This window comes from Condylura cristata, unplaced genomic scaffold (assembly GCF_000260355.1).
Source record: "Condylura cristata isolate star-nosed mole 26May11 unplaced genomic scaffold, ConCri1.0 scaffold00012, whole genome shotgun sequence".
In the NCBI taxonomy this organism is placed as follows: domain Eukaryota; kingdom Metazoa; phylum Chordata; class Mammalia; order Eulipotyphla; family Talpidae; genus Condylura; species Condylura cristata.
The window spans coordinates 27,349,909-27,367,057 of NW_004567113.1; positions in this window are offsets into that span (position 1 = coordinate 27,349,909).

Here is a 17,149-nt window from a genome sequence, read left to right on the forward strand (position 1 = left end):
AAAAAAAAAAAAAAAAAAGAAAAAAAACTGGAATTAATCTCCCAAGCCCTATTGTTGCTGTATCAAAATATATATATTTTTTTCTTTATTTTTATTTAAACAATATTCAGAACATCTTCAAACTCTATCTCAAATAACCACTTTCTTCATCCATAGAAGCACTGCCTCATCCATTCAAGTTTGCGCATGTGCTTATAGAAATTCTATCATATCTCTGGGCTCCACTTTTTTTTTTTTAATTGAGATACATTGGTTATATCATTATATGATTCAGAAATACAAGACCACACATTTTCAGATATGTTACCACACCACATCCACCACCAAGATAATTCTAATACTCATGCACTTTTTCTCTATCTACTTCTAGTAAAGCCTTGAGCCCCTTAAAGTCATAAAACTATAATACTTAAAATTAAAATTGCTTTATTGTCAGTTAAAGAAACTGGACTTTGTCAGGTTAGAGAAGGACAATAAAATACTATCTGCTGGTTAAATTTATCCTGACACCTGTTTTTGCAAAGCAAAATTTAATCATATCATATCCATTGTCAAATTTAAATAGCTGCATCTGAAACAATTTAATCTATAAAGAAAGCCTAAGTATGTATAATTTAGTCCTCTACAGAATTCTGTTGACTTGGGATACAATAACATCATAAAATTCATTGGAATTTAGTTGACTTTAGCTATTTAGAGTTTATGACAACTCTACCTCCCCTAGCTTTTAACCTTCGTGTTGACTCCTACATCACACTGAGCAGCTTACTAAGGGACAGAGTAATCACCTTAACAATTTGGAAACAGACTCAAAAAATAGAGCAATTTTTCCAAATAGTTTCAGCAAAATTTAGCTGACACATGATGGAATCAGGCATAAAACACTTAGAATGTAAGTGAGGATTTGTAATCCCCAAAGGAAATTTGTGGTGCTGTTAACACCCAGAAATTAAAGTTAACATAGAATAGAGGGGGAGGATCAGGTTTTGAGAAAAAAATAAGACTTGAAGAAAAACTGAGGAAAAGATCAAAAATATAATGCAATACTGAAATATCTAATATGCAATGTACATTATGTGCTCATCATAGCTTTGATATTTGGAGGATATTACTTACATTGACTCTTTTCTCACAATGCTGTTGTAAGGTATATATTATCCCCTTTATTACCAATGACAATATTGGCAAAAATTAAAGATATCCATAGTAATAACAGTCAAGTTATATTTATTATCTGCCAGGTATTTTGCTAAATACTATAAGATATTGTTTGTTGTAAAGATATTTCTTATTTTTCCTGAAAACACATATTATTAAGGAGTGACTGCTCTGAGTATTATACAAGAAGCATTAAGAACATGCTAAAAATTACACAGAAAATTCTATGTCCTCTCAGAAGTGATAATGAACTATGCCACAATAGGGAAAAGAAACTAGAAAACCTGAACTTCTTTTTAAAAAATTTTAATTTTATTTTGTGTAGAAGACCCCAGGTTATAGGCCATTAGTGCAGGAGATGAGAGGATTCACCAGACAGAGTAGGGAGCAGGACAGGGAGATCTACTGAAGTACAGTGCTGAGGGAAGCAGCAGACTAGACAGCAATGGTCTGATGCACCATGTGGATCAGTTTTGTAGCCAGGGATGAACTCACAATCCATAATGGTGATGTGCTGGGACTTAAACCTTAGGTCATCAGGGATACCCAAAAGTGTGAACTTTAATACCTGTATAGTATCAGAAAATTATGAAGAATGATCTCCTTTGAAAGAGGTATCTTATTTTCAGGGAAAACAAAGCAAGATAATAATGAGATATCACCTGACATCTGTGAGGATGTATTTCTTGTGTATTTTCAAAAGACAAGAAAGAAGCATTAGAAAAAAAAATGAATAAAGAAGAGAACCCTTTTACACTGTTGGTAGGAATGTTACATGGTGAAACCATTATGGAAAGTACTGCCAGATTTCTCAAACAATTAACAATAGAAATTCCAAATGACCCAGTTTTGGTAATGGAAATCCTACTAGGAAAGAAACAGTTATAGAGAACATGTCATCTTTGAAAGAAAACAAATAGTATTCTCTTTTTTTTTTCTTTTATGAAAAATGCTAGGATTAATTTTCATTTTACAGCTGATAAAATTAATGCATTAATAGAATAAATAAGTTCACAAACTTTCATAGCTACTAAATGACAGAACTAGGATTTGAAAACAGTTTGGTTATTTTAAATTGTATTATTTTGATTGAATTAATGATGATTTACACTACTGCCTATGATTTAGAGTATAGGTTTACTCTTTTTCAGATGAATGGTATCAAACCACAGCAGCACACACACCATCACCTTCCATTTTAGTTCACCGAGGCCCCCTCACATTTACTCCCCACAAGCCATCCCTGATGGAACCCTCAGTTATACAGTCAGATCCTTATAGTTTGTTTTGATTTAGTTTTGTCTTTTCAGTTGTTTGGTGCATTTCTATTCAATAGATGAATGGCATTATCTGACATTTCTTCTTGGCATAATCTCCTCCAGTTCTACTCATCTAGTTGGAAATGACAAAGTTTTATCTTCTTTTTGAATTTTTTAAAATAGCCGAATAGTATTCCCTTGTGCATAGATACACCACATCTTCTAAATCAACTCATTTGTCATTGGTATTCATGTCTTTGCTTGTGAGAATAATAGTTTTCTCAGTTCTTACTTAGAAATAAATTATATATTAAGCCTTCTTTAATATATGTTTCCTGTCATGTTTATACTATTTTATGAATAAAAAGACTATTTTAAATATTGCAAAGAAATACTTTTAGGGAGATATAAAAGCAATGTTTCAATACAAAAACATACAAAATAGTTTAAATTATATATATTGAGAGTTGGAATGTGTTTTTGTTTCAAAGTATTTAAAAATTGTTCATTACTCTAGATTCATAAATTATATTTTATTAAATTACAAATAAATTTCTTACATTATAATACACTAAAGTTATTATTTTACAGTTTTTGAACATTTGAACATGTATAACTCTCAATCCAAAACCAAGGCATCATCTTAATTGCATTATCACAGTAGTTTACTTTTACTAGTGACATATGTAATTTAGGTCAATAAAGTAGTGTATAGAATTTACACACACACACACATATAAAATAATAAGATCCAAAGTCATACTGATATTCTTAGAAAAACATTAAAGAGATTAGTTATAATTGTAATGACTATTGTTTTAATACAAATATACATGGGGGTATTGGTCATATTATACTCAAAATATTGAAAGTTTTCCTACACTGGAAACTTTAAGGTTTTTGTGATAAATAGTAAAAGGTTTTTTACTCAAAATAATTTCCTTTCTAATCTCACTTATTACAGATCCCATTTGTAATCAAATAAAGGCATCAATAGACAGGCACATGTTGTGATTTAATGTAAGCTAGTTGGATTTTCTCAACCCTTCCAAAACAAAAAACAAAAAACAACTTAGTCTGTTTAAGGTTTTATCAATTTTATTGTTTCATGAGTGTGCTAGTATTTAGATAGTGTAAGATGTATGTATCTATATTTAAGATAATAACTCCACAGAAGGTTTTTATCTTCATGGCATCTTAAGCACAAAGAGAAGATGATGTTTGTATTATGCATGTAGATATTGTACAGAGGTAACTCCAGTTCATTGAAGCAAATTTTGGGATGTGTGACATACAATGAAAAAGGCCATACATTATAATTTTCCTCATGAATGGACTTGTCATATAAAATAATTAAAAGTCTTTACACAAGATCAGTACATTAAACAATTCGAATGTTATTGTTTTAATGTTATTGTTGTAAGCTCCAGTCATATTTTCTGTTGTTTTTCCTCTGAATTGACTTCTCAATTTGGGGAAGTGTCATTTTGACAGAGGTTAAATGTCAAAGATCATCTTCCTACAGAGTCATTTTACTAGAGCATTTGAAGACAGCTGTGGTGGGATTTGCTTTATATTAAACTTAATTTGGAGGAGAAGGCAAAGCCCCTAGTTATAGTGTTAAAGTAAGGCATTTCAAAGTAATGCCGGGCCTTTGACCACTTTGACTGTTACATGCTGTTATTGCTGAAGAATATTTATTTCTCTTTAGCATTATACATGTGTATTGTAAAAGTCAGAAAAGTACTTTTTACAAAATAGAATCTTCCATGACTTATTCATTCTTTTTTTAGTTTTAAAAGTACAAAAAAATTGTAGTTTTATTTTTACATAATGATATTTTAAGTGTTTGTTTATATGCTGTTTCCAAAATTATATGATAATCACCATAGATGCTCCTTCTATTTAAAGCATCAAACATTACATATATCTATAGCTATATCTCTATATATTTATATAAACATGCATGCTGAAGTATTTTCACACTGTATTACAGTTTTAGAGTTTGCTTAAAGTTGTTTCCAATCTATAGTTGCAAAGGAGAAAGTAGAAACATAAACTCTTTCCAAATTGAACAGGTTAAAAAAAATCTGTGTGCCTCAGACTCTGAGTATCCAGTGATATGGATGAATTAATCCTCAATGACTAATATATATTGCATAGTTTGAATATTATTAATTTACATAATGAAGGGAACTTTAGTCTATTGTAATTCATGAGAAATCAATCATTTCACATACAGTGTTCACTTCCCAGCTTTGGAAGTAGTGCCTGGAAATGATAAAGTAGTTCCCAGAATTTCAGTGTAATTACAGTGTAGTACATCACTGGGGACATCATTTGGGGAAAAAAAAAAAGTTAAAAGTTTATATTGCGGCCCTCCCTGGTGGTGCAGCGGATTAAAACACAGCACTGAGAAGCTAAAGCCACTTCTGCATGAGTTCGATCCCCACCTGCCCGGGAGGTGACCACATGGCATGGCAGACCTCTCCTGACCCGCCCGCTGCTCCTCTCAGCAGTATACTTCGTCCATCTGCCTGTTCTGCTCCCCACTCTGTCTCTGGTGAAGCCTCTCGCTGCCTGATCCTCTGGCCTGTACCCCAATTCTGTATGCACAAATAAATAAATCTTTAAAAAAAAAGTTTATATTGCATTGCCAGCCATTTTAAGTACAATGCAATTATAAAATTATAAATAAAGAAAAAATATATAACTTGAATTTTTATGTAATTTTTTGCTAAGTTATAGGAGATATTTTATTTTATGCCTTTTATCGACGTGTTTTGGAAGAAAATTTCTAAACCTGATAAACATCTTATTTTGGATCTAGGGTATTATACTATAGAGACTGTCCAAATGTTCACTGTGAAACCTCCAAGTCACTGTATTACATTTTTGTAATAGCGGGTCTGTGCCATTCACACCTGCATAATTAAATTGGGAATTGCCCTTAAATACAGGAAGTGAAGTACTACAAGTGCATGAACTTTCTAGAATGCAGCCTGAGGCCAACTGCTGTCCAGTAGAGGAGAGGGAATATAAGAGACTTTAATGACTCAGTCTGGGACTCTGTTGAGTAATATCCTTTTTTCAGATTCCCCCTTACACTGTCACGACATTGTCGGTCATCTTCTCCTATTGTCTTACCATGGATTCCCTAGTTCTTTGCTGATGCATATGTCAAGAATATTTCACAAAATGACTTCTGTCTATAACTCCCCTCACTCGTTTTGTGGTCTGTTCTGGGGAACCCATACAAAGTTATGCCTGGACAGGTCTTGGAAACTCAACACTAAATTGTGGCTTTAGAGTTGGATCTCTTACCAATGATTTGAATATTCATATGAGAATGCAATAACTTTGTCTACCATAAACATGTCCTTTCAAGATGTTCTCAAAGTTGTCTTATGTAACATAATCTAAAATTAAGATTTATGAATATTTTATATCAACTATTCAGTTTTCTGAATAGCACACTCCAAATGAATCTTTCATTCTGCTTGTATATGAATTTTACCGTTGATTGTGAGGTTCAATAATTTATTTTTCCATTTATTCTAAGTAAGAAATCATAACATCAAAATAAATTATTTGTAATAAGTTATGCTATTCCATTTCAAACATTAATCATGTGTAGAAAATATTCCTATAAACAATAAAGATATCTCTGCATGATACTAGTTTTATATTCTCTTACTTTTCACACTAGTTTCCAAGAAAAATTTTATTATCAACAAGTGATTTTAACTTATTTTAATCCACACAGAAAATTGTAGATGAAGTTTTTAATAGATGAAACCTGATTTGTAGAAAAGGTAAGCAAATAAAAAATGCCGTGAAATTCATAAAATGCAGAATATAGTATCAAACCCAGTTTGGCCAAACCTAGGGGTGGTCAGTTCATCATATATCTCATTCGGAGTTTTCTAAATTTGCCATCTTTGTTAATAACCAAAGTGTCATAATCAAATTCTAGTTAGTCATAGTGGCCACTGGCTATTTTTTTCTGTGCTTTTATAGTCAAATAGTTTTCATGTATTCAGATATCTTGTCCCAGGCAATCTCCTTCCTTGAACACAGTACCATTCATATGTAAGGCTGGCTTAGGCATCACATCTGTTGAGACTTCTGTAACTGAATGTCTAATTCATATAAAATATAGCAATTTAAATAAAATAGTTCAATTCAAGACTTACCATTTTTGGTTTCAATATATAGACATATTCTAGATGAATCCACATACCTTCTAGCAATTCTTCTGGTCAATGATTTTTCAAGATAAAAAATGGGCTTTAAACCATGCAGTTCATTTTTCAGCAAAGTAAATAACATCTTAATCACATAATTCATAGTAAAGATCAAACTGAAAATTTGATATCTTAATATTATGAGTTTATTAGAATGTTCACAATATTTAAGTATACCAGTATCAAGATGACAGTAAGAGAATAAAAGTTACTTGTTAATATCTTTTTAGCCTTCAGTACAGTTTAGGCATTTCTTTACACAAAGACATATTTCAGTAACTATTGAAATAACATTTAGTGTTCTTTTTTATAGTATGCTTTTCTAAGGAGAACATACATTTGTTTGAGAAACCCAGGATTTGCCAGAACTGAAGTAAATTTGAAAGGCAAGCTTATGGGGATTTTTCTCCAACTTAGTGTTGTCACTTTCCATGATAATTGAAAATGTAGGTTTTATGTAATTAATGTACATATTACATCATAAAGTGAGGCCATGGATAAATAAATTATAACTTCCTTTTTTATTAATAGCAATAAGATATAAGGTGCAGACTAGAAAACCACAGAGAGCTGGATTAAAACTTGAATGACTTTATCTACTTTATTTCTCACCTGGCATGGTTGTTTGGCTATTAGAGGTAATAGATTGAATTTACCTGAAATAGGAAGGATCTTTAAATTAACTTTTCCCTTGAATCTCTGACTTTGTTTAAGCAAATTGTATAAACATTTTAAGATGTTAAATACAGAAATACATAGTCACATGAAGCCACCTAAACAAACATGAATACAGCTAGTTGAATCTCCATGTTTTAGAGGAAAAGCCAGCTCTGAATGCCGGAGCAATATTTTTTAGCTCAAAGATATACTGTAAGAAACAAATAATGGTTGGTCTGAAACTGTTAAGGTTTTAGAAATAGGTGGAATTTGTATCACTCAAAAAGGACAGCATTCTTAAAGATATAAGTTCTAAATAATTGTTAATCCTTGAGTTTATGTTTTATAGCATGATACTGATTAACCCTTCAGTGCATTTAGCTTCTAACATTGAAGTTAAGTTTAACTCCAGTTGAAAGCATCATTGAAAATCAGGTTTCCAATGGTAATCCTGTAGTCAAATTTCCTTTCAAGTATATTTAACAGGGAAAAGTTATTCTATTACATATACATCTAAATTTAAGAAAACCTTCAAGTCTTTTGAGTTTACTACAGCTAGAGGCAAGTAATTATTATTTTTTAACTGCAATGACATAACCTTAAGTGAAGAATCTATAAGTAAAAATGATACTCTAAAAAGTGAAATTTCTTACTATAAGTGCAGTGACTTCTAAGTGAGTAGGAATTACCCCTAGAACTACTAAAACAGTATTCTAGTAAAGTAGGAAAAATATTTGCATCATTAGCAACTAGGTTAATTTAATATAAACTCAATTTTTAAAATAATAAGATGTAGACAAATATAAAAGCAACAAATTATGAATAGTATCTTAAAGTATACTTTTTCATCATTGTTTTTAAAGGGCAGTATAATTAATCCTATGTTTTCAACTTTCAAAGCATTGATCTCAATAGTTACTAATACTAAAAAGTTTCCTACTAAACTAAAGAATTTTGGAATTATATTGAATATATTTGTGATATACTTGAAATTTATATTTTCAATATAAATAAGGCATATATTGGCAAAGATATTTTTCTGCTACTGAATTTTAAAATCTAGCTCAAAGATTCCTTCCAGCGAATGTGCATTAATTTTAAAACTGCTTTTTCTAATCTATTTTTTCTAAATGTACTCCTAATTACTTTTGCAAGACTGTGAGCTCAATAGAGACAATCACTATTTGCCTTTATTGTCAATTTTCTATGCCAAGTGTATTAGATATGTTCTCATTTGTTAAAAACTAATTTCCCCTGTTAAAAACTATCGTGCTATAGGTTAATGTAACCAAGACTCTGAAGTCAAATTGTCTTGGCTTATATCCCATATCTATTCCATATTAGATATATGTCATATTTAATTTATCTGTGAAATGAGAATAATGCAAACATCATTTTTCTGGATTTCTGTGAATATTGAAACTACAAATGCATCTAAAATTATTGAAAGCAATTTGAAACATGTGTTAATTATCAAATGACTGTTGGCCAGGAGAGAATAAAGGTTAAGACAATGGAGTTAGACACCCAGTGCCTGAATCATCTAACTCTTAACTACACCATATTCTGCCTGAGTGATTTTGTGCTAATTAATCTCTATCTAATCCAGCAGTTAGTCAGTTAGTCTCTATCAAATCTATCAAATGAAAATACTATCCCTACAGCTTATATATATATATATATATATATATATATATATATGTATATGTATATGTATATGTGTGTGCGTGTGTGTGTAGTGTTATATATAACCCTAACCATTTTAAAGACTATCTCCAGCAATTTTATAGACAATTGTTTTATCTATTTATTTATTTTACAAATGAGGGTTTTTCCTTTATACTCCCAAATAATTTGCTGCTGAACTTTTTATGAGTTTTAAAGATCTACTCTGACAAAATAACAGAAGAATCTCTTCTTTGCATCTTATTCCTGGCAAACCGTCAAAAGCAGGAAACTACTATTATAGTAATAGTGAACTCCATGTGTAAATTACTGCAAAAGTAAAGAGTCTTAGAGATCATGGATCTTAAGGAAAGACTAAATCTGAATTGTGAGTTCAACAGAGAAAGGCAAAAAAAGGGAGAGAAGAGGAAGAAAAAGTCAGAGATGTAAGAAAAAAAAACACTTTAGTATTTACAGTAACTTTTTTATATCAAATGAGCGATTCATTTGTGAGGCTTTGGGATATTTTATTAAGAGCTAGCAAATGCATTTTGGATATTAGGTACTAACTTCATAAAAACAGTTGAAAAGTGCCTGAATATTTTACAAATACACTATCTCAAAGGACTCATAGATGACACACAACTCAACAAACCTGCACAATATTTGCTTTAATATATAGTAAAGCGTAATTTTAGGATAGGTGGAATAGCCTGTAAAGAATGCATCCCCTGGAAAAGAAGTGTCATAGAACTAAGCTTTTGGAACCAATCTAAAGGATCTCTGTATGCATCTAGCTATTGGTCTAAAGATATTTATTTATCTTTAGTACTATGTTAATTTTGAATATACTTCTCTTAATAGTGATTCTTGATATGGTTCCATAAATGTGTTGACTAGATTAGCTTGACTTTCTAGCAATTTTCTTTTTACTGACTATTAGAACAGAACTATGCTCTAACGTTGACTTTTTCAATTTGGCATTATCCCATACTTGGAAGTTTACAACTGTTTTATTTTATGAATTTTCACTGTGAGATATTAAATGGGTTTAACTGTCATCTACATTCTAGAAGAATGCGATCATAAACTGGTAGTCTAATGAATGAAATATTTGCAAAAGCATTCATAAAGACACTGGGGAAATATGGACACTTTTCAAGTTGTGTAGTTGATGTATACTATAAAATGCATACATACATACATACATACATATATATATATGTATGTATGTATATGTATATATATGCAAAGTGAGTTGTTATTCCTGTGTTAAAAGAGCAATGTCAGGGGTTAAAAATGTTTTATATAGTAACCAGGCATACATTGAATATTTGTGAACAAACTGTGACCTTGAATCTTACCTGAAAATTGAAAACACCTGCACTGAACATGGGGTTTCTCCTAATTCTGTCATATCTCACATTCCTGAACCCTCTTCTCCCTATAGGCAATAGTGCCAGTTGCTAGTACTAAGAACCTAGAATATTATTTTCTTTTTAGGTTGCAGAGAAATGTTCATGAGCAAGCACATGGTGTCATAGTAGCCACTTCAACTTTGCTATTCACATATTAAAAATCATCTCTCCAAGTTTGCGATGAGACTGTCTTCCAGCTTATCACTAACAAGATAACTAACATATTTCTAGAAGAGGGGGAAAAAGTACCTGGTCAATTTTCCTTTCTTTTCATTTTTTCTTCGTTTTAACAAAATTTATATACTTATTTGCAGTCATTATGACCATTGTCCTCCAATCTTAAAAAAAAAAAAAGTTGATGCATTTTATAATATGAAAAGTTAAATTGAAAGGACAAATGAACATTTTTGATTGTTTAGCTAAAATTCTTGTCTAAAATATAGGTGATAAGATAAAGTTACTTTTAAACATAATTACCTGTGGACAACCCCCTGAACAAATTCATAACTGTGTTGAGATTATGTATATTTCATATAAAACAAAATTTCATTACTAGGTAGTATTCTGCCTCTGTTTTAATAAGTAATAAAGGAAATGATCTTTTTGAAAGTGAATCACTGCCATATAATATTGCCCTCTGGTAACCAATATTAGCTGCTTTCAAAGATCTGCTTTTTAATCCTATTATTATTATTATTTAAAATATTTATTTATTTATGCATACAGAACTGGGGTATAGGCCAGAGGCACAAGGGTGGTGAGAGCATTCACCAGACAGAGTGGGGATCAGAGCAGGCAGATCGACGAAGCACACTGTTGAGAGGAGCAGCGAGGGAGACAGGAGAGGACTGCTGTGCCATGTGGGTCACCTCCTGGGTTGGGGATGGAACTCACCCTGAAGTAGCTGTTGCTAGCTTACAGTGCTCGTCTTTTCCCTTTGTGTCACCAGGGAGGGCCCCATATTATTATTATTATTTTAATCTCTGGATATCTTAGGACTAAAGGGGAACATTTCTCCTATTCCTATAACTTTTCTTGATCCCTCTCCTTACCTTTTGGGCAGTTGGAGTCCAAAGAGTTCTATGTGAAATATCACACTGACTATTAGTAACACATTTCATTCATCACCTGTGAAATAGATAGTGGAAGAGAATGTCTAACTGACAGCTGACAAAGCTTTTCTTGTCTTCAGTCCCATGGCACAATTCTAACAGTTGCAGTTTTCCCAGATGTGTATGGATGCTGACTGTGCTAGTTGGCGTGCTGTTCTTAGCAAAATGCAATGTGTTCAATCAAGCTGGTAGATTCAGAGTCCATAAATTTATCATGCAAATGTTAGTGGAGAGAAAGCCTTCTCAAACTATGCTGATGCACAGGCAACCAGATTTGGCTTCTGTTTATAACCCTATAGTTCATTCAGTGGTATTTTTTACTTCATCAATGCTGTGTCTAAGTTTCTTACAACATTCAAAACACTGATGAAATGTATTTAAAAATTAGCATTATAGTGTAAGACTCTTCATTAATGAGCCCACACCAACAAAAGTCTTTTATACTAACGTTTATGCTACTATTCTATAAGAAAATATGTGAAAACAATAAGAGAAGGAAAGAAGAATTTTTTAAATCTAAATTAGAAAAAATTGAATTCCATAATGAAATTTGGGCTGTAAAAATGACTTTTATAAATCTATATATAATATGTAATTATATATAATCATAATATGTATGGTATTAGATTATTTGCCAGCATTCACATTGGTAAATATTGAATTTATAGAATATAGATATTATAGCTTTCAGATTATGTACATAGAAAGAATTTAAGAATAATGACAATCAGAACACTCCATTGTTGAAAACAAAATACAAATCATAAATCATTTAAAACAATACATAGTTCTCATTTAAAGGATCACAGTAACATTTCTTAGATTCCTTTGAGTTATTTTAATCATGCTGAGCTTGTGAATTGGGGAAGTAATTTATTTCAATAGCTTTTGATATATCATATCTTGCATCTGTCACAGATCAGTAGAAGGTAATATTTTTTAATATATCTTCATGTATCAAGTACTATAGCATCTCAAAATTTTTCTATTTAATTTGTACTAGAACCTACTGATATCAATGTTTATTCCTATTTTTTCTCAATTATTTTTCTGATTTTCTTGTAATTTCTGTCCTGTTCTTGAGATTCATGTTAGTTTTTCTCCTTAATTATGAGGCTTAGAATTCAGTTTTTCTTTTCTTTTCTTTCTCTAAATAAATTAAATGTCAAGTCAATTATTGATTATTTTATTTGTTTATTTTTAGTAACAAAGTACCATTGTTTTACATCTCTGTTAATATTTGGACAATAGGATTTCTCCTTTTCAATGTAGTCACTGGATTCCCCCCCACTTCTCCTTCTTGGAGGCCGTAAATCTCTATCGCAACTCTGTTAACAAAAACTGGAAAGAACACAAATCCTTCAACAAGTGATAATCTCTAGTCTGCCCATGAGTGGAATATATCGTTCAAAAGAAAATAAGATAGGATATGACATATATGCATTTACTGACATTTTCTAAATGACACTTCTGTTTGTCTTTGCCTTGGTTTAGTCATGTAGTATGTGAAGAGAAATGCGATTTTTATTGTTATTTTCCTTTTTAATGATCTTTTATAAATATTTTAAGTCAAAACAACAAAACAAAAGAAAACTAAAATACTTATCAAAATCTATGATACTACCTCCATCCTTGTCCCCACTTCTATATTCTTTACTTTTGATGATCTCAATTCAGTATTAATCCCCACTAGTTTATTTTTATTTCATATTTTTCATTCATCTGCATTGTTTCTTCACATTACTCAGATAAACAAATAATCAAATATTTGTCTTTCTCCTTACATATTTCACTTCATATACTGTTTCCAAGATCCTTTCATTTTGTTGCAAATGCCAACATTTCATCTTTTTTTATAGTTGATTAATATGTCAAAGGTGGGTGTGTGTATAAACACAGACACATTTTTATCTACTCATCTATCAGAGGCCATTCCAGTGTTTCCATATTATGACTATTGTAAATAATACTGGCGTAGACATTATCTTACATATAACTGTTTGAGTTGTCAATTTCATATTCCTTTGCTAGCTAGAATAGGGATTGTTGTATTAAATAAAAGTTCTAATTTTAGTTTTTTTTTTTTTTTTGAGTAAGACCATATTGCTTTCCAATATATCTGCACCTATTTACATTTCTTCCAGCCATATATAATTTTTTGTTTTGTTTTGTTTTACATCAGCATGAGTCCCAGGGAGGTGAGGCTGGGGAGTGCTTTTCCATGCCCTTTCCTCTTCACTTGAGACCTGGTCCTTGGAGCACTGCAGCTCCTTTACCTATATCTACCCTCAGTTAAGGTCACTCCTCCATGTGATCAACTTTTCTCCTCTCCTGGGATGTTGGCAAAACATAGACGCACAACTCAGATATGAGTGTCAGGCTCCCAGCCTGGTACAGTAGCACTACTCTCTATTCACCTTCTGTTCTAAGGATTTGAATTTCCTCCGTGTAACTTTTGGTGCTGTTGATCAAATTTGTCTCCTAATGGCAAGAGATGCTTAGATCCCCACCAATTAATAGTAAACTATCACCCAGTTCCCCTCTGGGCTGTTTTCAGTTTATGCTTCTGGCAACAAAACAGTAAATATCATTGTAGGCCATTATCCAGAAGCAATTTTAAAGGGATAGCACAAGAATGTTTTTTTTTTTTTTTTTTTTTTTTTTTTTTTTTTTTTTTTTTTTTTTGTGGTGATGGAACCATTTTATATCCTTGCTCTATTGGTTATGCAATTCATAGAATTGACAAATTCTGTGCCAAAATGTCAATGTTAAAATATCATAGTTTTAAAAATGAAGGCAGAATAAATGTATAAAACTTCCACAGAATCTGAGGGTTGCTTTTCTGGAAATGAAAATTTTTGTAAAAAGTATAATAATATTGAGTTATCTAAAAGGATACCTTACAGTTTATAAAAATATCAAAATTGCAAACCTTGATCTTATTTAAAACTGTCAGTTGTCTTTGTAATATTACTTATCTTTTTATTGTGAATCCTTATTTTTAATTACCCTGTATTTTCTTCCTGCTCAGTAATCTAACTTGTTAATTTCATAACCAACTATTTAGGGTTAATCAATATATCTAATTTTAGATATTAAAAATATCCTAAGTAATATTGACCATTTAGGAAGGGACACAGTAGAGAAAGAAGTGACTAGATTCCTTTTTTTCCCCAAGTGTTATATATGTATTTCTGAGTTTAGTGAGTGAGAGCTGCCAAGATCTTTCAGTTTAGAAATTGGATATACTTAATGCTTGAGCACATGGCTCAAAAAACATTAACATTTTAAACTTGGCATAAGCTTAATTCTGAGGGAAAAACAGCTGCTTTGCTAGGCATTTGGGGGGAAATGATCATTAAAAAGTTTAAAATAAGTGGAAAATGCTATTCTGCCTGATCATTAGAAAGTTTTGTGAAATGTTAGCAGTTGAGAAAAACCTATCCCCACCATATTAAATAATATGGTCAATGGGAAAAGGGAAAAGTGTACTTTCTTCAGAGTTATATTAACCCATAAATATATAATGCAAGCTCAATAATTCTTGGTAGTTATTTAGCATTTGCTTGTGCACCTCAAGTTCAGTGTGGACGTTCACTTTTGAGGGGCCTAAAAAAGAGACTATTAGATATGGTCTTTTTGTACACTGCTTTGGCATTATTATATTTAATACTTGCTAACAGGATATTATTTATTTATTTTTATAGTTTATTTTTACATTATTTTTTTTCATTTTCCCATCTCAGTTGTAATCCTCATGGGCTTCCCAACACTAAATCACCCATGTGCCATCACCATAGTCCAGTGCATTTCCTTTCCCCCATTGTTTTGATCCCATTCTCCATTCAGCCGCCATAAAATGTCTCTGGTATATAGCTGTTCATTATTATTATTATTATTACTGTTATACTCCTGCTATGAGTAAAATCATCTGGTATTTTCCCTTTTCTTTCTGATTTATTTCACTAAGCATGATCTTTTCCAGCTTCATTCATGTTGCTGTAAAACGCATGTGCTTATTTATTTATTTATTTGGTTGCTGAGTAATATATGCCACATCTTTTTAATCCAGTCATCCACTTGTGGGCATTTGGATTGTTTCCTGTCTTTCCAATTGTAAATAAAGAAACGATAAACATGGGGGTGTAAGTTTTTTTTTTTTTTTGAATCAGTGTTTTTGTGTCTTTGGGGTAGATACCTAGGAATGGGATTTCTGGGTCATATGGAAGCCCCATTTTTAGCAGTTTGAAAACCTCCAAACAGTTTTCCATGGTGGTTGTACTAGTTTGCATTCCCACCAGCAGTGCAGGAGAATTCCATTTTCTCCACATCCTCACCAACAATTATTGTTGCTAGTTGTTTGATGATGTGCCATTCTCACTGGTGTGAGGTGGGATATCATTATGGTTTTCATTTGTGTCTCCCTTATTACAAGTGACGCTAAACATTTTTTTTTCATATACTTGATGGCCATCTGCATTTCCTCTTTGGAGAAGTGTCTTTTTAGCTCTTCTGCCCATTTTTTGATGAGGCTGTTTATTTTTGTTGAGTTTCATCAGTTCTTTGTGTATCTTTGTGCTCAATCCTTTATCACTAATTTTGTGTGAGAATTTTTTTTCCCAATCAGTGGGATGTCTGTTTGTTTTTTGTAATGTCTCTTTTGCTATACAGAAGTTCTTTAACTTGATGTAGTGTATAGGATATTTATTTTTAAAACTTTATCAAATAATGCTATTTTGTCAAGCAGCATCCATGCAAGAAAAAAATATTATTCATCAGATAAAAATGACAATACATGAAATACAGAACAATTACTTCAATTTTAATTTATTTTCTCTTGATTTGTCTTATTTTGTCTCTGTTTCTCTGTCACTTGCCCTCTCCTTCCCTTTATTTTCACCTTTTTATGACTTCATTGTAGAGTGACTTAGAACTTCAGTTCTATAGTAATCACACAAACAGAAAATGAAAAAAAGAAATAAACAAAAGACTAAAGTGAGATTCTGTGCTAGAATAGCACAGATAATGGGGTACCGAATTTCCTTGTGTTCTTAAAAATGACTACTTCAAGATAGTTTCAATAGCCTATACAAGTTGTGAATAGTTTTATTAAAGTTTATGTGCATTGTATATATGATTTTTTTTCTGTCATTTGCTCTTTTGAATCTTTCCTATGCTAATTCCCAGATCAGATAGAAATAAATATTTTTGTTTCTATCAGGTCATATCTTATTTTGAATGTGAGCATTTCACTCCTTAGTACACTTTGTTTTATTGGTGTTCTGAAAATTTCAAGCATTATTCAGCATCTTGATTTAAAACTCAGAGGAAAAAAATGCCAATTAATTCTCAGTAGTCAGTGCAAATACATCCACTCTTAGAAAGCATTTGGCTCCTGAATATGCATCATCCAAAATTTAATTACCAGTAAATTAAAAAAAAAAAAAGACAAAACAAATAGTACATTTGCTGTAGAGAAGAGAAACCTTTAATAACATTTATAGCTGGGATAGCTATTAAAAATTACTGTGTTTAGATTATTTTTTCTTACATTTTTGAGTATATTTGGAAAAATTATTTTAAAATAGTGCTTACATAGAATAATAGTTAATATTGCCCAATTTTAGTAATTA